This window comes from Castanea sativa, chromosome 8 (assembly GCF_040712315.1).
Source record: "Castanea sativa cultivar Marrone di Chiusa Pesio chromosome 8, ASM4071231v1".
Classification (NCBI taxonomy): domain Eukaryota; kingdom Viridiplantae; phylum Streptophyta; class Magnoliopsida; order Fagales; family Fagaceae; genus Castanea; species Castanea sativa.
Window position 1 is genome coordinate 19,035,828 of NC_134020.1, and position 24,120 is coordinate 19,059,947.

The 24,120-nt window shown below is 32.6% G+C and overlaps 1 long non-coding RNA gene and 1 other non-coding gene across 2 annotated transcripts; one reads left to right on the top strand and one right to left on the bottom strand.

Moving 5' to 3' along the window:
- Positions 1-12,850: 12,850 nt before the first annotated feature.
- On the top strand, positions 12,851-12,922 carry TRNAE-UUC (transfer RNA glutamic acid (anticodon UUC)). Its single transcript has one exon. It is a non-coding gene; the product is annotated as a tRNA-Glu (tRNA).
- A 6,360-nt stretch (positions 12,923-19,282) lies between these two features.
- Positions 19,283-19,986, bottom strand: LOC142607836 (uncharacterized). Its single transcript, XR_012839384.1, has 3 exons — positions 19,802-19,986; positions 19,521-19,692; positions 19,283-19,377 (listed from the first exon to the last, which is right to left on the bottom strand). It is a non-coding gene; the product is annotated as an uncharacterized LOC142607836 (long non-coding RNA).
- Positions 19,987-24,120: the final 4,134 nt, after the last annotated feature.

Genomic DNA, 24,120 nt, shown 5'->3' on the forward strand with positions numbered 1-24,120 from the left:
TTTATACTTATCTATAAACATCCAAGGAAAAAGAATGACATGCATTGATTTTAGGAAGTTCTTACCCGTTAAGCATTCTCTTATTCCTTTCCTTCCAAAATGTTCCACAAAAGAAATGATGGAACTATACATTCCATACCCTAACCAAGAATAACCTTGTTTTTTGTTTTTCTCCCCAACAACATTGAAATGAAAATGTGGGATTCATCATCATACTATAATATTGGTGCACATTCTCACATTCGAAAGTTCCTCTTGATGGTGTTTATAATAAGCTTTCTTTTTCCCCCCTAGGTTATAAACTTTTCCCCACCTGAAGAAAAAGAATAACCTCGATCTTGACAGCTTTTTTTCCCCCTCTATGAGGGCTACAAACATGTATATTTATAAATCATTTCCTTTTATACACTGTTATCGGCATCACCCATATATTACTCGAAACATCAATAAGACAAAAGAGAGAAAATAGTATTCGAAGATTTTCTAACCATTGTGTTTACGCATAGAATACCACCCACAAACTGAAGATGCTCTGTTATTAGTACTCTCGCCAACACGTACTCGGCATTTTTCCCTGTGATATGAAATTTTAAATAGATTTTTTTTTTTGGGATTGGTTGTTGAAAATTTATTTATGGACTTCACTCATCCTTTTTCTTTTTCTTCTTACATTTTCTTGTAAAAGAAAAAAGATTATTTTAATATGTTATAAAGGGGTCTTTATGAGTTCTACTTTGGATCTTATTCTTATACATGGATGATTGAAGTTTTGTCATCTTAATCATTAGAACATTCAAGTTAGCTTGTATAAAATATTTCGTTTATTTTAATATAAAAATTTACTTTTTTTTTTTTACATACTTTTTTTTCAAAACACCACCTATCATATTACTAATTTTACACTATATTACATTAAAATATTAATTTTTCATAATTTTTTTAATTATTTATCTTTCTTCATACACAATAACCACTATCTATTTTTTTCCTTTAATCTCGAATACATAAAGAAAGAATAAAAAATTATATGCAAAGTAAATAGTGTCAATGTAAATTTACACATTTTTTACTTGATTGATGGAGTGATTTTGGAGGTTGAATGTGTAAAATTGATACATTTTCTGTTATGCATTGTTTGGTGCAAATGTTCTTATAAGCTATATGATTCTATTTAATTAGAAACGTCAAATTTTATAAAATAGACAAATGCAAGCGTTAAAATAGTTAATAATGCTAATATCACAAGTTTTATTATAATTAGTAATTAATATTTAGTCACAATCTTTCGCATTGAGTAATTGTTGCAAAGTGTGTGGTACAAGCTTAGCATTATTAGTGCGCTATTACTGTGACTATACATATGACATAATCATGCATTTAAGGTTCACATGCTAATAGAATGATCACTCGCACAGTATGAGGGATGCCAGAAAAAGATACCCCTCTAAATCTCCCCGAGGAATCAAAAAGCTTGTGAAGCAGTTTGTGAGGTAGAAATAAAGTTAAAGAACTTCGGAGAAAAACACAAAAAACACAGGATATATGTCCAACCAAATCAAGTCAGCGATATCGATGCGTAACCTTCCTCCTCGAGATGCGTTGGCCAAGCTGGTCCATCTGGTCGATGAAATTATTTCTGTGTTTGGTTCTCTGTTTTAAGTTAAGGATTCTTCTTATTCACAGGGCCTGTTATTTGTATTGATTGGCTTCTTCTGCATGTTGATACTTGTTAGTATACTTTTTATTCTACAGTTTGCTATATCTGTTTGTTCTCTAGACCAGACCAAGCCCAGGGCTTCATTCCATAAATGATAAATGTAAAAGTTGAAACCTATTTTAGATGAGCATTACTGATTTTGAAACTTAGATCTTTCACGTACAGTCCATCTAAATAGCATAAGCTCCACAATTTGTGCAACCAACCCAAAAAGGATTCTAGCTACAATATCCGAGCAAATATACACGATAATTGTTCATATGCAATTTTGCTTTTTAATATTCTTTTTAGTAAGAGAAATAATTTGGGAGATTAATAAAAATTTTACAAAAAAAATAATATTTTAATAAAATATAGTGCAAAATAAATAATTTGATATAAGTGTTTTTGAAAAGAAATTATATAAAATAGAAAAAATAGTTTTTTTTTTTTGGATAAACAAACAATAGGAGTGGCAAAATTGGAAATGACCCACGAATCCGATACAACACGACATAAAATTAACAGGTTATGGGTTAAGGTTTGATGGGTTTGTGTCATATTAATTTAGGTTGACATGACAAATCCATTTAATAAATAGGTTGGGTTAGTGTTCAACCTATAGAACCTGTTTAACCTGTCTGACCCGTTTAATTAAATGACGTTTTACTAATATGTCCTTTATACCTTAGGTATATAAACTTTTTAGTTGTTGTGGTTTACTTTCTTTGACATAATGTGATTAATTATTTGTAATATTGAGATATGTTTTAGTTTTGAATGATTATTGATGACGCAGTTACTTGTTAGTTCTGAATTTTATATTAAAAATATTTATTTATTTGTTTTTTCATAATTTTTTTTATTTTGATAAAATTTAATAAACAGGTCGACACAACTAACCCGTTTAATAAATGAGTCATATTAGGTTGAGAAATCTTGACACATTTAATAAACATATTGGGTTAGTGTTCATCTATATAGTCGGATACTCATCAGTTGACACGACACAAACTTGACACGCAAATACAAATTGCCACCCCTACAAATAATGTGAGAAAAGGAAAAGGTTTCTAATACAAAAGCAATGAACAAACTCCATTCAAAAAATGACAATAACTTTTAAGAAACAATGGAATAAATTAAAAAAAAAAAAAGTTTTATGTTAAAATGGATAAAGAATTTTGTACCTATTAAAACAAAAGCTCTTAGTATAAATTTAGTACGTACCACTATTGAGAATAGTACAAGTTCAAAATTCAAATAAATTGAACTCAACAAAATAATTTTCTTCAAAATAATTAGAAATCATCACATCAGGAACTCTCTAGTTCTATTGGTCTTAATTTATGCAAATCCACAATTTTTTTTTTTCTTCTCTTGGAGTTATCTACAATTTGGTCTTGTCGCCTGTGTTACGGTCCTACGGTTGTGTTTCTGGCAAAAAGCTAAAATGTTTTTTGTTTTATGGATTTTTACTCAACTTTTTTCTAATAAAAATTTTAACAAAGTTAACCCCTTTTTTTTTATAAATAAAACTACAAGGTTCCTAAAAGCACACGTAATATCTAGAAATACAATTTTTTTTTTTTGTCTCTTGCAAACGCACATATACCGATATATGTAGATAAACTCTTCTGGTAAAGCCATAGAAGATAGAACCATGTATACATAAACAGTATTTCTGATACTCAAAAGATTTTCACTTCATGAAATCAAGAGCACTCGATGTTTTAGCTGGGAGATATGTGAAGCCAGCTGGGTGTCGTTGTCAGCCTGTGATGGGTTTGTAAGGGAGAATGGTGGACGGCCACAACGTGTCTAATCATGGAATGAGAGAGATGTGATCGTGATTGTGACTTATGAAGCCATATGAAATAATGGGCGGCTGATAAATGATGTGATTGTATTTGTGGCCACACCTCTTAGTCTTGAGTAATGCTTATATCATTGAAATTGGCACAATTTTTTGTCATAATTTGTCATAGTCAATTATAATTAGTAAAAGTACGTGAGTGATTATGTGAAGACATATATTTATTAATCATAGTTAATGATATGACAAATAATGACACAAAATTATGTTATTTTTAATGGTGCTAATATTACTCTAAAGTCTTAGGATATGTTTAGTACAAATATGACGTATTTCATCATTTATGCGTATGGGGCCTACAATACCATCACGAGAGTGTACTACTATAATGAGCAAAGTGCTGAAAACATATGATAAATGTATAATTAATTGCTTTAAAATTCAGACACCAAGTGGATGGTTGTGAAGCTTGCTCCAATCTATTTCAATTATTACTTTTTTTTTTTTGTCTTTTTTTTTTGTTGCTCATAATTCATAAGCAAAGTTATTATTATTATTGCTCTCTTTTTGGGATGATTTATCATTACTAGCATCCATATGGTACAATTTGTCTATTGGGAACATAAATTAATAATTCTTTTTTCGAAAATTGTTGATATTTATTTTTACGACACATTTTGTACAAGTCTGATTCAACCAAGCTCGACTTCTTTGTGGGCTCAATTTATGTATTATATTATATATTATTCTTTTAAGCATGACCCAAGCTCATGCGACTTATGCGGGAAATTGAAGAAGTGTGGTTTGGAGAGTATGGGTCGGTTCCTTTTGGACATTTTGCATGAGCTCAGCCCATGCGTGCTACCAAGTGGACAAGGGACACTGGTAGCACCTCAGGCTCATGGAGAAAGTCTTGTATTCAAAATTTCCACCTCAAAAGAGCTTTTATGCTCTAGGTGGATGTGCCCTTAATTTTCAGCCCAGCTCCATTTTTCACACCAAAACATAGCTGATCCTAAACTAATTAGTTAGCTTATTGTAGCCACCAAAGGCAGCTATCAAAAGCCTACAATGACAAGGAAATAATAGCTAATGAAGTCAACCACTTTATTTTCCAAAATCATGCTAAAAGTATACTAAACTCTTCCCTAAACAAAAGTGACTCAAGCCAAAACATCAAATTAGTATCATGAGGGATAAAAACCTCTTCCACTACTCAAAGACCAGTCATTAGCAACATCCCAAACTCTATATAAAACTCTCTTCAACTTAAAAAAGAACCAACCAAGTTCTACCCACATACCTGAAACTTCAGAGCAAAAACCCATTCAGCCAATCAATAATCTCACAATTCCGAAGCTTGGGGGTTGAAATATGGGTGCAAGGGAACCTTCCCTCTCTTCCCCACAATCTCTCTTAATTTCCTCTTCTCGGTGACTGTGGGTCGAAGTTTCAGACTTGTTGAACCACGTTTTCCCGATAGAACTGAAACTTGAGAGCAAAAACCCACTAAGCCAGGAAACATTCTCACAATTCTGAACCTTAGGAGTGGAAATATGGGTACAGGGGAACCTTCCATCTCTTCCTCACAACCTCTCTCAATTTCCTCTTCACTGTGACTGTGGGTCGAAATTTCAGGCTTACTATGTTTTTATGCTTTTTCCTACACTTTTGTTATTAGCATTTTGATTCTCTCTTGTCAAAGCACCATTAACCTTTTGTTCATTATAAATTTGAAATTTTGGGCTTGATTCTCCACAATGAACACTTTTAAAGAGCCCAAAGGGAGATTTAGGCCGTTTTCGCATTTTTGGCCCTTGTCGCTAAGCGTCCCTAATAAAAGTATGTTATCATTCTTTTATGAACATTTTTTTTTTTTGAGAAAGTATGTTATCATTTGTTTATCATACATAAATTAATAATTAAAGTATGTTAGGAAAAAAATGAACATAAAAAATTATCATTCTTTTATGCATTACCTTTTTGTTAATCAAACTTAACCATAGAAGAAATAAGAAAAAAAAAAAGGTAGGATTCTTTTGTGTGTGTGTGTGTGTGTGTGTGTTTTTTTTTGGATAACCAGAACTTTTATAAAGAAAGAAAATTAAGAAACAAAAGGAGTACAATAATCCCTACCAATATCAGCAATAAAAGGAGAGAGATTGAACTTATTACAAGAAAAAGGCTTTCTAAGACTACCAGCTAGCTTAACAGTATTTTGGACTACAACGTTACAAACACTACTAATCCAATAAAAATTGCAACTCAAAAAAATTCTTACTAATTTCTAAATTGTCTTTGATCAAGGAGAATATGGACCAATCTACTTGGTTTCCATTAGAGCTCATAGAAGCTAGCAAGTCAAAGTAGATTTTTGCATCTCTCTCCACAATAATTCGCACCCAATTTTTCTCAAGAGCAATTTGAAGAGCCCATAGAATAGCTGCAGCTTCAGCTTGTCAGGGAGATCACAAATCTTGCGGCTTAGCTCATATCTGGATCACTTCTCCATTCTTATCTCTAGTATTACAGTTAAAGTAGAACACTCGTGGGAGATTGCAGCATCTACATTCAATTTAATCCAACCTAAAGCAGGGGGAGCCCACTACTTCAATTCACTAGCTACTATGGAAGACTTTCCATTAATCATTGCAGATACAAATTCTTGGTACCTTTTGTCAATGTTACTGGCAGTAACAACAATGTTAGTTTGGCCACCATTGTGAAGAATTTGATTTCTTAAGTTCCAAATAGCATCCAAGGTGAAAGTTATATACAAATAAAGCCTAAGTGTTTCTTCTTTGTTGAATTGTTGCCCATATAACAGTGCTTTGATGGTTCTGTCACCACTTTGATGATGTCCTCAAATGAGTTTATAGGAGCAGTATCTAATCTTAAATCCCACCTTCCAGCAAGCCAAATTGCCTTGGCAACAGGACATTTAAAGAAGAGAACAAGACTCCACCTCACTTTCACATAAAGGGCAGAGAGTATCATTGGATCCTAATCTTAGCATCAAGTTTTCTTTGGTTGGTAGAGAATTTGACCCCATGCTCCAAAGTAGCATCTTTAGACTCTCAGGTGCCTTTAGCCTCCATATCTTCTACCAATGAATAGTAAGTGGAATTGAGGTGGGATTTTCCTTTTGGTCTACTCTATATGAAAATTTTACTAAAAATACATCTTTAGAGTCTTTAAAACCCAGATTAATTCATCAGGCTTTGGACTTAAAAGGTATTGGAATTCTCAGAATGGTTTGAATAGACTAAGGCTCAAACAACTCTCGAAGCATGGTAATGTAAATCATGGTTTATGAGGCTTGAAACCATAAGTGGATTCTGGATCATGTTTGTACTCTTAGGTTTTGGTTTGAACTCAGGTAACCAAGGAACCCAAGGGTCCACTCAAACATTTACGGAGTCCCCATTACCAACTAGATAGCAAGCACCTTTTGAAATGAGAGCTTTTGATTTTTCTATGGCTTTCCGAATTGATGGAGCTTTTTTAGGAGGGTCTTTTCTCAACCAATCACTTCTCACCTTATATTTACATCTTAGAACATTCATGGAAAAGTGGTCCCTTTAGGAGACCACCATCCAAGCCAATTTGGAAACTAGAGCTTTGTTCACTGCCTTGGTCTTCTTGAATCCCAAACCACCCTTACTTTTTGGTTGGCACAATTTGTCCTAAGCTCTCCATGCTACGTATCTTCCATTAGTATTTTTCAATTTCCACCAAAATCTACTAGTTAGTCAGAGCATCCAGGCTATCACAACTTTTTATAGGAATATCAAAAGTAGTCATGGAGTACGTTAGGAGTATCAAGGTGTACCTATCGGCCTAAGATAAGCTTTTACTTCTCCAACCTCTTAATCTAGTCTCAAACCTATCTTGTAGATACTTGAAGTCTTTTGTAGGTGTTTTAGACATGAATAAAGGAGCTCCAAGATAAACCGAGCCTTTTTTGAGAGATTTCATTTGCAAAGATTGTTTGATGATCTTGCTACTTTGTGTTTTGGGTGGCTTTAGAGAAAAATATGTCAGATCTCCCTGTTTATAAGTTGGTCTGACCGTGTACAGTACTCATCCAAGCATTCACAGATTGCTAGAGCATCCTTCCTACAAGCTGTTGAGAATAAAATAATATCTACATAAATAACATGAGTAATGACAGGACCCATAATATTGGCCTACACCTCACTAATGTTCTTCTTCCCATACTCCTCCAACATTGTAAACAATACTACTTGCCCTAAGATGAAAAGATAAGGAGATAAATGGGTCTCCTTGCCTTAAACCCCTTCCTAGGCCTAAATTGTCCAGACTTACCCTTATTGATTAAAATTTCAAAGGGTGCAGAGAAGACACATTCTATAATCCACCTAATGAAAATCTCAATAAGGCCAAATTTAATCAAAACATTTAAAAAAAAAAAAAAAACTCCAATCAACCTTGTCATAGGCTTTTTGAAGGTCTAGCTTGATGGCCATCATGCCAGATTTTACTTTTCTTGCTCTAAAACTGTGAAGCAATTCATGCACAACAATTTGATTTCCAGTTATCCATCTTCTAGGTATGAATGTAGATTGACATGGAGATATCATTTTATGAAGTAAGAGCCTTAATCTAGACACGAATTTTTGCAATTATTTTATATATAGTATTGCGTAAATTGATAGGTCTAAAATTATTGAAGGAAGAAGGATTTTGAGTTTTTGTGATGAGTACAATGAGAGAAGAATTTACCTCACAAGTCATTCTACCTAATTAAAAAAGAGAAAAAGATATCATAGCTCACGTGACAACCTCTCCTACAATTGACTAGTATTCTTTGTAAAAGATGGCTGGGAAACCATCTAGGCCTGGCGCTTCTAAGTCTTGCATTTGGAACAAAGTGTTCCTAATATTTGATGGGGTAGGGATTTTACTAATTTCCTCATTTTCTTCCACTGAAATGTAGGGGGTAATTAGATCTTCAAGCTCTGGGGGAAAGTCCATTGTCTTCTCAGTGAAATGATTTTTGAAGCTCTCCAAGAACTCCCTGATCTCTTTATTGTCAGTAATCCATCTCCCCGATTCAGATTTTACAACATCAATAGCATTTCTTCTTCTACAGATGATGATTGACAAATGGAAAATTTTGGAGTTCTTGTCTCCTTTTAGCTAGATTTCTTGAGATTTTTGTTTCCATAGGATCTCACTTTTAAACAACCATTCATTTAACTCATTTTGTAAATCAGTTTCTCCTCTGTAATTCTCTTTAGTGCCATTTTCCTTTTGGATTAATTCATCAATTCTAGTTTGGCAGTGGCCAAAAACTTTCTTATTCCACACCTCTAAAGCATTTTGAGTAGCATCCAGTTTTTTATAAAGCTTCATGAATTCAGTTCCTCTCACTTCTTCATTCCAAGCTTGGTCAATTACATTGTAGCACCTGTGATTCCTAATCCAAGCAACCTCAAAACGAAATGGTCTTGGAGCAAAACTATCTTGGGGGTTGGTTTCCAAGATAATAAGACAATGATATGAATTTATGGCTTTCAGGTTTTTAATGCAAGCTTTTGGGAATACTAACCTCCAAGAAATGCTAGCAATGCCCCTGTCTTGCCTTGCCTTTCCTTAATTGCTATTTTTCCCCATTACCGCCTAAACCATGTAAAGTTGTTGCTGGAGAAACCAAGATCCACTGCACCTAGCTCAAACATAATATCCTCCATATAGTTTGGGGTTGATGACCCTTCTCTTGTACCACCCCATTTATCATCATCACTAATGGTCAGATTGATATCTCTCATACATATCCAAGGACCTTGAATGGTTTCCAGCGGCCACTTAGATTTTCCTGTGCTTTCCTCTTCTTTTTTTTTCTTGCATTTGGTGGCCCATAAAATCCTATGAAGCACTAATCATAGACACTATCACTGACTTTGGCTGCAATCAAGTGCTTGTTGAATTCGATTACTTCCACATTAACATCACTTCTCCATAGTAAGCATAGCCCTTTTGCTCTTCCTTTTGCTTCAACTACTTCTTATCAAAAGAACGAATATTTCCCTTCATCAATTCCATGCGATCCACGTTTGCCTTCGTTTCACATAGAAAGATGATATCAGGCTTTGTCTTCCTTATTTGAGCTTTAAGAGCTCTAGTTGTCGAGACGTTGCAAATACCCCAATAGTTCCACCCTAATATTCTCATAGCGGTTTGGAACTTGAAATACTTTCCTCCTAATCCCTCCATGCAGAATATGGAAAGGTTTGATAATTCAAATCCATAAATAAATGCTCACTAGACAACCAAAAAATGCTCACCAGACAACAGAGCATAGCCACTAACCAAACTTAGTTCAACACAACTAAAAATACCATCTAGCTAACAATCTTAGCAAACCACTATAGCACCAAATGATTCTGCACCATCCAAACAACAAAATGGAAAGTAATTTCAACCTCAAAACAACTATACAACACCATTAAGGGGAGAGTAACATACCACATAAATTAGATCGCCACTTCTTAGCAAAAACAAAACACAAAGGAGGCCAATAACGCCGAGGAGTAAACGGTTTGAGGAAGCTAGCTAATCCACTTGACCCTCACCAACACACCAAGCCGTTGAAATGTTGATACACCAAGATGAGAAACTTGGCAAGAGAGACCAACATGACCCACACAAAGTAAGTATAAACCCAGAAAGGGTCAAAGAGAGAGCCACACAAAGTGGCGGCACAAGACCCATAAATGGGCAAAGAGAAACCACACAAAGGGTAGATACCAATCCTCCCTGAGTGTCGCTCACGAGAGGACAGCTGTGGAGAAAGCCCAAATCTCAAAGCACAAGATAGTAGGGGCACTTATTGTGCATTGAGAGAGAAAGCTTGTACTACAAAGCCAGCTTTGTGTGTTCTACATTGTCTCGTAATGTCTCTTATGAGCATAATTATGAGGGAGTGGGTCTGATTCTAAGTGTTTTGGGCTTATTAGGAAGGTCGGCCCAATACCCAGCAATAGAGAAAAGCTATTAGGCTCAAGGAATTGAGATCTGGCATCTTGGGGAAAATGGTCTAAAGCTCGAGGTCTGTGTAGCCCGTGTCCTCTGATGACCTTGACAATGAACTCAGTGTCCTCGAAAGAAATGTCTGAGGATCCAGAGGGTGGCTTCCGGATAAAGTAAATTCATTTGACCCACCTGCTTGGTATGATCGTATTTATTACTGAATAATTGGCCTAAACAGTGCTTTAAACCCTAAAAGTCCAGATGCTCCATGAAAAGAAGGGATAACGTGTCTAGTAAGACAAGTATCACACTAGTTGTGTGGTGAGAAAAGGTTCCAGAAGGAAAGGAAGAGGGGAGTATAAAGAGAAGCAAAACAAGCATAAAAGAGGGACGGGTGATCAAAAAAGAGAGAAAAAAACTTAAGTGTTCTTGATTGTTATTTATAGTTTCTTATCCTGTTCAAGTTTCCCATTGTGGATTCATTCCAATGCCTTCATTACAAATTAGTTGTGACGTTAGAAAATTGTTTTTAGCCACCACAATAATATTAATGAAACGTACACAATGATATTTATTACAAAAACAAAAAACACAATATTTACACTTTAAAAGTACTAATAGAAATTGGTAGAAAACCACCACATACTCTTGGTACAATGGTCACTTCATAAGTGTAAGTGTTTATGGGGTGTAGGGGGCAAGGACCGGGGTTCAAGTCTCTAGAAGGGAGTTTCACACACACATACATTTAGATTAAGTTAGAGTAGAAATTCTATCTTTTATATATATAAAAAATAAAAATAAAAATGATGGAAAGAGAGAAAGACACAGAGATTCCTTGTCTGTTGTTCTCAACAATGTCACTGAAACTGATTTTCTGACAATAATACGTAATATCTTAAGTCTTAAAAATTACAGGCTTTGCCAAAATTTGGAACCATTTACCAAGAGTGCATCCCTTCACCGAAAGTCACAGCTCTTCGTTATGGGCTAAATCAAGCCTATTATAAGCATTACTCATTTAGGTTTAGTCAGCCTTATATTTCTAATTTCTCTTATTGCTACATAGTAAACACAAGGCAAGTAGACATCTCTCATATCAATTTTCAACAATCTTCATACTTGGCAAGTACATCGTGTGACCTACATGTATGCCTACAAAGAAACAATTAGAACATTGTATTAAGTCTTGTTAAAGACTAGCATAACAACTGTTAGAGATTGAAAAGAGTATGGAAGGACACTCAAAGTAGGCATGTCTTTCAGTATACCTCAAGATAATTCTAACATTTAAGAGTTATGGAGCAATGGTTCGGATCGTTACTTTACCCCACTGAGTCCACTATCCCACTCAATATTAATGGAGTGGTGTGTATATAAACACCAAGAGTGGTACCTATTGCACACAAAACAAATTTTGCATTTCTCTCATAGTGTTTACAAAGTGTTGTGAGGCTCTTAGGTTGTGGGTTATATTTGCATCACTCTAGTAGTGTGCAACACTGTTGGAGAAACATTTTTGGTTCATGGGTTATACAAACTGGAATTCAAAACGTGTTTGAATAGCTGGTCTACGTGGAGGTTGGCTCTAGACATCGTAGAACAATCTTGAAGCTCCCATGTGATCGTCAGTTTAGGCCAAGAGAGATATGTCGAAAAACCAATTGTTTATATTCCACTGCAAGTCTCTGTTTCTCACAACAACATTCTCATCAATGTCTCAATATGCCTCAGACTCAATTGATCACAGTTTCATACCTATGACCTTTTTTTAACATAATTATTTTACTGCCATGTTAAACCCCTAATAATCGTATTATATCCACAATTATGTCACAACATACAAGCAATACAACCTTGCTTTTGTGAATACAAAATGTGAACATGTTACCAAATAATTTCTTTCACTCTAATGTAACTTACCTACTATTCTCGCCACCACCATTGTGCCAACATGAAATCTTAGTCATTTTCTTTGTGAAATAAATAATGAAAAATATTTTAATAATTATTTCAGAGGTTACAATTAAATACAATAAAACAAGCTATTTTTACTTTGGGAAAAACTTTTTCTTTGAAAGATATCAAATCACCCTGACCTTACATATTATTGTAACTGGAACTCAATGGAAAGAGTGATAAATAATTGACATCTTAAGAAATTGTTACTTGACAATGCGAGTGTGAGTTTTCATGTGTTATCGGATATATATATATATAAAAGATGATCAAATTGTTACCTTAGTGGTTAGCAAATATATTTACAAAATTAGAGAGGGAATAGGAAAAAACATCGAATTTTTGTTAAAATTAATAAATGAAGAACATTCTCTCAAAGAGCCTCCGTTGTCGTCCAGCGGTTAGGATATCTGGCTTTCACCCAGGAGACCCGGGTTCGATTCCCGGCAACGGAAGAATTGCTTTCCTTTTTGTTTTTTCCTTCATAATCTTTATTTTAGATAAAATAAATTATTGTAAATCAATACCTCGTTCCAATACTCACTCTTTCGGTTTGCCATACGCCTCTCACTCAGGAGACTGGGGTTCGATCCTTGGAATCAAAAAATTGGTTTTCTTCTTTTTTTTTTTATCATTACTTTAGATAACATTTTTTCTTTTATTAAATCACTAGCTTGCAATTCCATGCATATGCATGATTACACTTAAAGATAAACAATAAGATGCATAATATAATTCATATAAATATAATTTCAATACTATTGATAGAAAGATGTTCAATAAGATGCATAATATAATTTAAAAAATATTAAAAGTCATTTTTATATTTTGTTAACTCTTTCAAAATTTTTATAAGAATATTATTAGGTATAAAATGTAAATTGTCCACTTTTAAAAAAATTATTGTGAAGCACTTTTTTTTTTTTTTTTTTTACGATTCATTTATTCTTTACTCTTTAGTTTTTGTACTTAATAACTTACTTGGATGAATATTTATGATGTGATCCCAAAATTAAGAAATAAAATTTTTTAAGAATAAATAATTTAAAACACATGACGCAAAATTGAAACTCTAATTTGAGTTTCTCTTAGTTTCACCTATTATATATACTAGCATTTAACCCGCGCAATGCGCAGGATCATTTTTACACATTAAAAAACAATTGAAGGATATTCTTTCATGGACTAATCTAATAATGACTCTAATATCATAACATGATTGAGAGTACTTACTGAATATACAGCAATACCACATGTGTTTTTTTGTAAGGATATTCAGGTGAGAATAATTTAAGAAACAGGGTAACATACATAACTACAGGGAAGAGCTATTAAATGAAACTAGTGCAATCAATCATAGTAAATATATATTGTACCAAGTTTCTCTACAATAAGTTAGGAATGCAACTATATCTTTACATCAGATATATTTGCCAATGCAACTTGGATAGACTTAGATCCAAAATTACATCTTCTTCTCTAATTTGTCTCTCTATCTTCAATTTCGTAACTGTTAAAAAGTTACGAAGCATTGGTTGATACTTTAACCTTAATTTGCAAACAAAATTTAAAACTTAAAGCAATGGTAACAAACTATTTTTCTTAAGTAGATTTCTTTCATCAAATCCAAAGGTCAAAATAAAATTTATAATATTTAACTAATGCATTATAGTATACAGTTTATAAAGCAATCAGTAAGTGTGTTTTGTTGCTAGTTTAAATAATACAAAACTCATAGTACAACAATGCATAGAATTAATAGAAATAAAGAAATGCACTTATTCAAAAATAATAAATAATTAAAATGAAAAAAAAAGTTCTACTTATTAAAATCTTTCATATATTTTATTCCTTGCTTAATGACTTCATGCTTCATCGCTAAATCTTGTAGGTCCAAAGTTGTCAACAACCATGCCTTTGAACATTGCATTTAATCTCATAATTTCTTCATCTGCTAAACATATCAAAAATATCATCAGCCAATGTCAAAAATATTCCTAAACCTTACATTGCAAAGAGGACAATTAATTCTAAGAATACAAAGTCAAACAAAATATATATCTTACATTGCAAAGAGGACAATTAATTCCAAGAATACAAAGTCAAACAAAATATATATCTAGAGGTAGGGGGGAGAAAACATCTTGATCTACCTTAATTGAGCACCATACTAATTATTTAATATGAAAAACAACTTAAACATGAGGTTATATGCAACAACAACATGAGTTTACATGCAAAATTCAATGAAATTAAGATGAGTGCGCAAGGTTCCAAAATAATTCAACAAAACAAAGTATTCAACAATATGAGTGATAGAAACTAACAATAAAATAGATGCTAAGATACCCAAACTTGTAATAAATATTTAGGTATTTAGGTTTCGTCACACATTCAAGCATTTATTTGAATACAAAAACAATATATATATATATATATATATATATATATATATATATATATATATATATATATATATAGTTTTTTAGGATAGAGAAACCAAATAGTGCCCTTTTAAAAAAATAGAACCCCTTAATTGTCAATCTTCCAAGAAGAGAGAAAGAAATTGACATTAAAAAAATAGACATATTTGCATATTCCTCTTTCTCTTGAAATCATACTAACCTGACCTGCTAAAAAAAACAGGAGATATATTTTGTGTGTTTTTCTTCAGAAGAAATTGATTGGAGTAGCAATTGAATATAAACACAGCATACACAATAAGAGAAGTAGAAGTTTGTTTGGAGAAAACGTTACTCTGTTTTGACTTTGGAGTTGTGATGGTTATGAAAAAGGGTAAGAAAGTGATATTCTTTACTGTCTCCAAGAGATCTAGTACCTGATAGCAATTTAATCGTAGGCTGAAGATATTTCATGGGTACCTAAAACAATGCCAATAAATAATAAAACATAAAATTTGTGCAGTAAAAAACCATGCTATCCAAAATTTAGAACTGAACAAAGAGCACGAAAATTTGTTTGAATAAAAAAAAGAGAGAGAGAGAGACTAAATTTCATACCACATCAAGAAAAACCCTTCTCTGTCTTCTTTGTTAACTTCAAAGTTCAACCAAAGCCTCTCCCTATTGCCTGTACCTGAAATCTAATATAAACTAATCAAATCTAACCTGAACACCTAAATATAAATGAAGCTAACCAAAATATCAAAACCTAAATCATATTTAGCAAACTAATTTTAAAAACATAAACACCAGCAGTGGTTCCAGCAGTCTAATAGTAGCAGTAAGGCTGAAGATTGTGGTAAGACAATCTCACAATGGCAGTTCTTAACCTTTTGATTCTGTAATCTTCTTGCAAAATACCCTCCATCTTATCTATCAAAGATCTTTGTGAATTTGTGCTTCGACAAAAGGATGGAAAAAACATACTGACAATTGCATTTATTTGAGGAAGAAAATAGGCAGTTTTGATGGCAATTAGCTTTGGACGAATGGGTTTAACGTTTGTGTGAGATGTAGTGTCTAGCTTTGGTTATTTAGACGTGTTTGTCTCGTATAACCTTTCGCTTTTTAACTTAAACATGGTGGAGTTTTAAATGGTTTTTTTTTTTTTTTTTTTTTTTCTGTATGTCAAAACAGCTATATTGATGAGGCCTTGTGATCATGATGAAGATACAACAACTAACAACCTATTAATGATATAGCACATCAATTAATAAATCAACCAAATAATTAAACATACAAAGGACACATAAACAAAAAAACAGAACTCTCCCTAAAGTGTTTGACTTCCTTAGACAATGTAGCTCAAGTCATAGTAAACATTACCTATTAAAAAAAAAAATAATTGATGGGAAAAAAAAATTGAACCTCAATCCTAAAGCCCACTTGATGTATTTTAAAACGAAATAAAATTTGGTGTATTTTAATAAAATACAGCATTAGTTCATTAAAAGACACATATTAAGCTATTATTATTTCTGCACATCCATAAACTCCAAAACTTCATGGATATCCCATTTTAGAGAAGGAAAACACATAACAATGCACCCAAAATTTTCCATGATTAACATCTCATAATGCTTAACGATATGGCATGAAGGGAGTTCTAAATAAGAGAACTTAAATAAAAGAATCCACCCATACATAAAGGCATGGAATAATCATTGATAATTGTCAGGTGAAATGTTCATTGTCAATTTCTACTTTACTATTCATTTCAAAGTTTTATACTAATATTCAAATTAGTTTCACGGTGCTTGTTCTTAAATTCATAATTAATTCAATCTGATATTAATGGCCATTTATAAGAGGCAATGGAACTAAAAAAAATTAACTATATAAAAATCATCTACCACTAAAAACTACTATATTCCTGTTTTTGTCATATATCCGCCAGTTTCAAAATTGGGCAAAGTTGTACATTAAGGAATCAATCCATGAGAATGTGCACATGTTTAGACTTTTTGAGGGGAAGCACTAATATTAAAAATTAGATTCACTACTTCTTAGAGGCATCTGAAAAATTAATTAATCTTCACGTTGATCATAGCAATATACAATTAAGTAAATATCTTGAAGAAAAGTCAAAAAAAAAAAAATTGTTCCAATAAAGTGGAAACTATACCTGGTAGTACTGCTCAGACTTGGATTGCTTCCAAGGATTTGCCTTTCCACCTACAAACCCAGAAAAAAGAAAATCTAAAGAAAAACCCTTTAATTTTTTATTACACAGATTTAAAATTGAAACTAATCAATGACAAATGAATTCTACAATTGAATCCAAGAGAGAGTTATATAAATCTAAATTTGTACTTGATAAACACTGAATGAAAAAATTGGAAACTCTTCGCCAGGAATGCTCATTCAGGAAGCGTAAAGAAATTGAAGAGACCAAAAATACTCTCTGCTTTGTAATCCACAAATTACCCAAAACAATTTTAACTCAAAAATCCAAAACCAAACCAAAGCAACACATATACCATAACCATAAACCAAATCTAATCCTATAATTGATCAAAAAAAAAATCTAACCCAAATGGCTAAAATTTGACCGACAGTTAGCATTGCTGTAACAATTCAGTAGGGTTCAGACAATGTTCATGTCTTTTTCATTTAAACATCCACAATAATAATAATCTCTAAGAAAATGCATCAATTAACATTTTTTAAACCTCAGTGAAACACATACATGTTCAATATACAAATCTCACCAATAATGGAGGATTTAAAGGTTCTCTAAAGAGACTGCATCAATTTTTTATTTTTTTATTTTTAAACATTAAAGCAGAAATATTTTCAAATAGTAACATTCCCCAATAATGGAGAATTAAAAGGCTTTCCGAAATATAACTCCCAAAGTAAATGAATTTATTCTGTTCTAGATGTTGTTATGTTGCAGTTATCCATGATGATGAACCCTACTTATTATCCATTTCCCTTCATATTGACTCCTAGAAATGTGCTACAAAATTTCAAAGATTAGTGGCAGACGGGAAGCCAAAGCTTTTTTTCTAATTAAAACATGATAAGTAACTAACCAATTTGAGTCTTAAGAATTGAAAATGATCTCTACCATATTTAGATGTACCAAAATCAAGAGTTCAAAATATGGTAATCCAGTAACAATAATTAAATTGAAGATCATAATTATAGCATTTGACAATCATAAGCTCATAAAGTACTGTCTTCTGTGTTTTGTAATTGTAGTTGTAATGTGAACTTCTAGACATGTTAACTGTAAGTATAAATAGCACTTCATGTGTGGAAATTACTACATTTTTTTCATAAAACATAAATCATGCATTTTCAACAATTACAGAATAATCACTAATAGAACTCAAAATCCTTAAAAGCAAGACAATGTAATCATTGAGTTAGACTGAATTGGAAAACTTCACAAACACACAAATAAGCCAACTTGATTACAAAACATAGCAGACAAAAAAAAAAATCAAAGAGAACTCTAACTATCTATTTAGCTATCGGAAGAAGATTAGTGGAATCATAATAGTTTTATAAGTCAATTGAATCCAGAACAAAAACCAATTCAAACCTGAGTCTACCCACACCTAAATATGAAAAAACATCTTGACCTACCTTAATCAGTAAAATCTTCAAATTAGCACTTGATCAAACCATTCACTTACAGACTGCTGACTTTGAGTACAACACTACTTATTTAATAGGAAGAACAGCGGCCTGAGCCTATATGCAAAAATTAGTGAAATTAAGATGGATGCACAGAGTTCCAAAATTAAGATACCCAAACTTGTAATAAATATTTGGTTATTTGGGTTTCGTCACACATTCAAGCATTCATTCAAATACAAAAACAATAAATAGTCTTTTAGGATAGAGAAAAATTATAGTGCCCTGAAAAAATAAAACCCCTAATTGTCAGTCTTCCATGGAGAGAGAGAGATTGGCATTAAATGATAGACAAATTTCATATTTGCATATTCTTGTTTCTTCTATTGAGGCGAACATTTTCAGTATTGCATTCAAACTAATTAACCAGAATTGATTTAAACAACATGGGATATATTATATGGGTTTTTCTTTAGAAGAAATCAATAAGAATATGAATTGAATATAAAAACAGCAAACACAATAAGAGAAGTAGAAGTTTGGCCAAAATGTAATATTTGAATTGTAGACTGGAGATATTTCATGGGTCCCTAAAACAATTCCAGTGAATAACAAAGCATTAACATTTGCACAGAGAAAAAAAATGATATCAAAAAATTGGAACTGAACAAAGATCGTGATAAATTTATTGAACAATAATAAATAATGGGAGAGAAATAGAGACAAAGAGACTAAATTTCATACCACATTAAAAAAAAAAAAACCCCCCTATTGTCTTCTCCGTGAACTTCAAAGTTCAACCAAAGCCTCTCTCTATTGCCTGTACATTTTTTCCTTGTTCTCTTTGCTGCTGTTTGACCCTGTACAGCGTAAATGAATGTAATATAAATCAAATCTAAACAAAAAAACCCAAACCTAAATCATATTTTTAACGACCTAATTTTAAAACATAACCCCAAAAAAAAAAAAAAAAAATACCAGCAGCGGGTCCGACAGGCTAAACATTTTAAACGGCATGAGAGGCAAGGTTGAGTGAAGATTTCTGAGATTTTGAAGTGATTACTCATATCAGTGAAGGTGTCTGCTTGTGACCCGTCCGAACCCGAGATAGCAACACGAACTCCTCCGAATCCTTACCGTTCGCCATACACACACACACAAAGATCGATTCAAATCTGATTTTTCAAAAAAAAAAATTAAAAATTTGAGGAATTCAATAATATAGAGAGCAAGAAACAAATACGTGAATCTTGAATTGGAAAAAGATTGAATTAAAGAACAAACCTGTAGCCTAGATTGAAGGGATTGAATATTCTTGAAGAAAAAGATTAGGGTTCGTGAGAAGAGAGAAAGAGTTTGGGGATATTGGAAGAGACTAAAAGGCTCTTCTTCATCTTGATTGGTGTCTGATATTTTGGATTTCAGTTTTTGATCTCTCGATCTCTCTCTCCTTTTCCGTTCTCAGTATCGCACGTGGAGTGCTATAGAGCATCATGAGGTGTGCTACAGTTCCGTCTAGACAGTATGGACAACAATGTCATACACTGTTCACCTTATTTAATTCGTTTTTTCTCTCCCCGTCTGCAACAAACTCTCTCCTTCTCTGTCATTCTCTCTCCGTCTACAACCCATTTCTTTTACTCATTTTTCTTTTTCTTCTCATTGTTGTTGTTTTTCTCTCTTCTGTTCAGCCTCACCGCGCCACCTGATGCCGATCAGTGTTGCTGTGGTATTTTTTTTTCTTTTGTAGAGATTTGATGCGTGGGTTCAGCAGTGGATGTGTTCAGATGGTGATGAGTAGATCGGTTGGGTTCTAGGTGCAGATTAGTTGGGTTCAGGTGGTGGGTGGGCTAGCCTGTGGGTGGGTCGGCGGTGGGTGGGTGCGAATTTGGTTGTGTTTTTTTGTTTTTGCTTTTGTTTTTTGTGGTGGTGGTTTTGGTGTTCTGCTGTGGTGATTCTGGTGTGAGACGGTGGTGGGGTGGGATGTGGGGTGTTGATGGGTGGGTGGGTGGGTGGGTGGGTTAGCGGCGGCAGTGGGTGGGTCGGCCTCCCCATGGAGTTCAACTCTTTTTTCTCATTTCTCTCTGTATATTGGCGGCTAATGGATTTTTGTTGGTGGTGGCGGATTGAACCTATGGGTGGTGGTGGCGGGCTGTGCTTGGGTATGGTGGTGGCGGCGACCTGTGCTAGGTATGGTGGTGGTTTTGTCACTGGTTGTATGGGTTTTTATTTTGTATTTTTTTTATTTATGGTTTTTTTTAATGTTATTTTAATATTAGTATATATTATTTTAATGTATAGAATTAAAGAATAGAAGATGTGATAAATGATGAATGGTAAAATGGTGTGTTAAAATAGTAAAGTATACTTTTGATGTGTCAAAATGAGATTTTTTATGAGAGAACTGATGAGAATGCTCTAAGCCATTTTAATTGTATTTTAACCGGTTGGTTTTCTTTTGATACAAGAGGTTTTTAAAAGGTGTTGTAGAGTTGCCAAGCAATATAATGTATCGCTTTTTAAAGATAAATGTATCTGAATTTTAGATAGGCAGTTATCTTATTGAGAAATGATATGTTCACAATATTTTTACAATATTTTTACAACAAATCTTAAGTGGCAGGCTGTTATTGGTTGTTATTATTGGGGCAAAAATGTAATCTTATCGTTGGGTTCAAATTTAAACCAATAACAACTAACCACCTATGATTTGTTGTGAAAATATTGTAAAAATGTTGTAGATGTAGCACCTCTCTATCCTATTTGTTAGCACCTCCTTAACTGTAGGAATCAACTTTTTCTCAGAGTCCTATATATATATATATATATATATATATATATATATATATATATATATATATATATATATTACTGATACTCAGAACCCACTCTTTTTGGTTTGCTAAACACCTTATCTGATAGCTGATTCTAAAAATGAAAAATTGATTGCTTTCATTTTGAAAAATGAACTTAAAGCCCACTCTTTTTGGTTTTCTGATAGCTGATTCTAAAAACAAAAAATTGATTGCTTTCATTTTGAAAAATGAACTCTACAAAAAAACAAAAATTTAAGAACAATTATTTTTAATTGTCTTTATTTCCATTTTTTTAGAGATTTTATTTTACGCTCTGTTTGTTTCAGTATCAACGTTTTCTGAAAAATGGTTCATTTTCCAAAGAGCATTTTTTAGAAAACTATATCATTTTCCAGTGTTTGGTAACGACCTTGAAAATGAGCTTGGGAATGTTTTTTTGTGTTTGGTATGCAAATTTTTATTTTTATTTTTTATATCTCTTGTGTAATTTAAAACATGCGTATTATGTAAACTAACTAATGTAATCAATATTATAAAAAAAAAAAAAAAACCAATAATGAATTTGGTTTTCATACTAAAATTTTGATAATAGATACAATAAAAATTAGTCGTCAAATTTTCATGATCTCTACCACTCATTTTGCTCATATATATGGACAGGAACGTCCACACACACACACACACACACACACACACATATATATATATATATATATATATATATATATATATATCAACCTTTTGTCTATATACATAAAATTGACAGGGGAATACATCTTTAATAAGTACAAAATAACAATAACTTTTCATTGTCTACTCTTTTTGCTGGTACACTAATTGTCTATTATGGCCAACCAGAAGTCTTTAATATTACTCAAAATTATATATTTATATAATGTATTTACATAATATATTATCACTACATAGTATCTGTATAATGTATCTATCAACAAAAAAGATTGTCCTATGTAAAAGCTGTTAGGATTAGTGCCCTTAAATCCTATTGTATGATGCTATGTATAATATTATGTATGACATTATGTATGACATGATGTATGAATTAATATTGTGATTGATAAAGTTATTTTATTATTATCTAAAATAATGGTAACATGAATATGAGACATTATCATATAGTCCATGAGATGCATTGTATGTGATTTATGTGAAAAGTCACAGAAGATGTAAATCACAAGTTCTTTGTAAACTCAGAATTAATAGTTCGTAGTCGGTGATGAAATTGGGCATTTCATCTGCGAAGACTATAACGTGTCAACTAAGATGATTTGTCTTGATCATGGAAGTGGAAACTTCTAGTTGATATGTTGATATGTTTTAAGAGTTAAAACATATTGAACAGGACCGCTGTGAGATTTATTATTCTTCTAACGACTGTCAAATGAATAATAAATCTCACGACTTCTATTTGCATGAACTCTTAATCCTGAGAGAATAATGGACCTGATCATGAAGTGTAGGTTACTTTGATATATCAGGAGTGAGATCTGAAGTGATGGTCAAAACCTCAGTATGTTGGGCAGCCACATTTAGTGTTGATGGAACATATATTCTCAAGATCGAATTCATAGTCTCTTGATGGAGATATAAAATATTCCATTGAGATTAGTTTAATGGTTCAGTTATTCAGAGAGTTAGGCCTAACCACTTTAGTAAGAAATTACTAAAGTATATATTTATGAAATTGGATTTCATAAATATATAATGAATAACTTTAAAGAATTAAACCGGGTACTCAAGGATAAGATGTAGTAATTTACAAAGTGGCAGTCTACGTTTATGACTTTGTGTTACTACGAATACTTTATGAAGGGGTTACGTGTATAATAAAGTCATGGGATATAATTTATTAATAAGGCCTAGAGTGCAATTATATTTATATAGTGGTATTAAATATAATTAATGGTAACTTTGGACTTGTCAAGAGTTGACGGAAAAGCCCAAGACCCATTGGAGCTAGTGTCTTATTGGTCCCTTTTGGTCCCACTTCAAGCCATACACTAAAGCCCAATTGGAAAGGCCCAATAGGCCAGTCCAATTAGATAATCAGTTAGTTATAAAGGGAGAAACATACAGAATTTTTAAAAAGAAGAGATTAGAAAAGAAAAAGAAACGGTGTGTGAGAGAGTGTGAGACACACTTTCATTCTCTCTTGAAAACTGATTGAGAGACCACACATCTTGGGCATAAAGTAGAATTGGAGTGAAGATTAAAAGTGTTCCCAAGTGCTTCTAATCTTTGTTTTGAATTTCTCCACACCAAGGTACGTCATCTTGTTCTTAAATTCTGAAATTTACATTGTGCACGTTATCAATCATGAATGAAATTAGACCCTAGTTCGTCGCTTCCGCTGTGGGTTTTGCATGAGATACAAAACCAGAATTTTTCCTTCAAAAGCAATTTAGAGCCACATAGGCACTATGTTTAAAATTTTCATCTTTTGCTTCATTCATTCATTCTTTCTTCTTTTTTATTTTTTATATTTTTATTTTTTTAGTAATTTTATGTGCAAAAAAAACGTATACATGGAATCCATCAAACCAAAAGTTTCTTAGAGAGAAAAAAATAAAATAAAGTTTGAAATTCAAAGTAAAGAATTGAGATTTTGGTAGAGAGGAATGAATAATTACAGCTCCAAATATGTTCTCTTTTGCAAGTTGGTAGAGAGGAATGAAATAATTACTGAGTAATGAGGGAAAAAATCTACTCAAAGAACTGTGTTATAAAGGGAAAGAGAAATATGGAGAGAGAGTGAGGGAGAGAGATCTA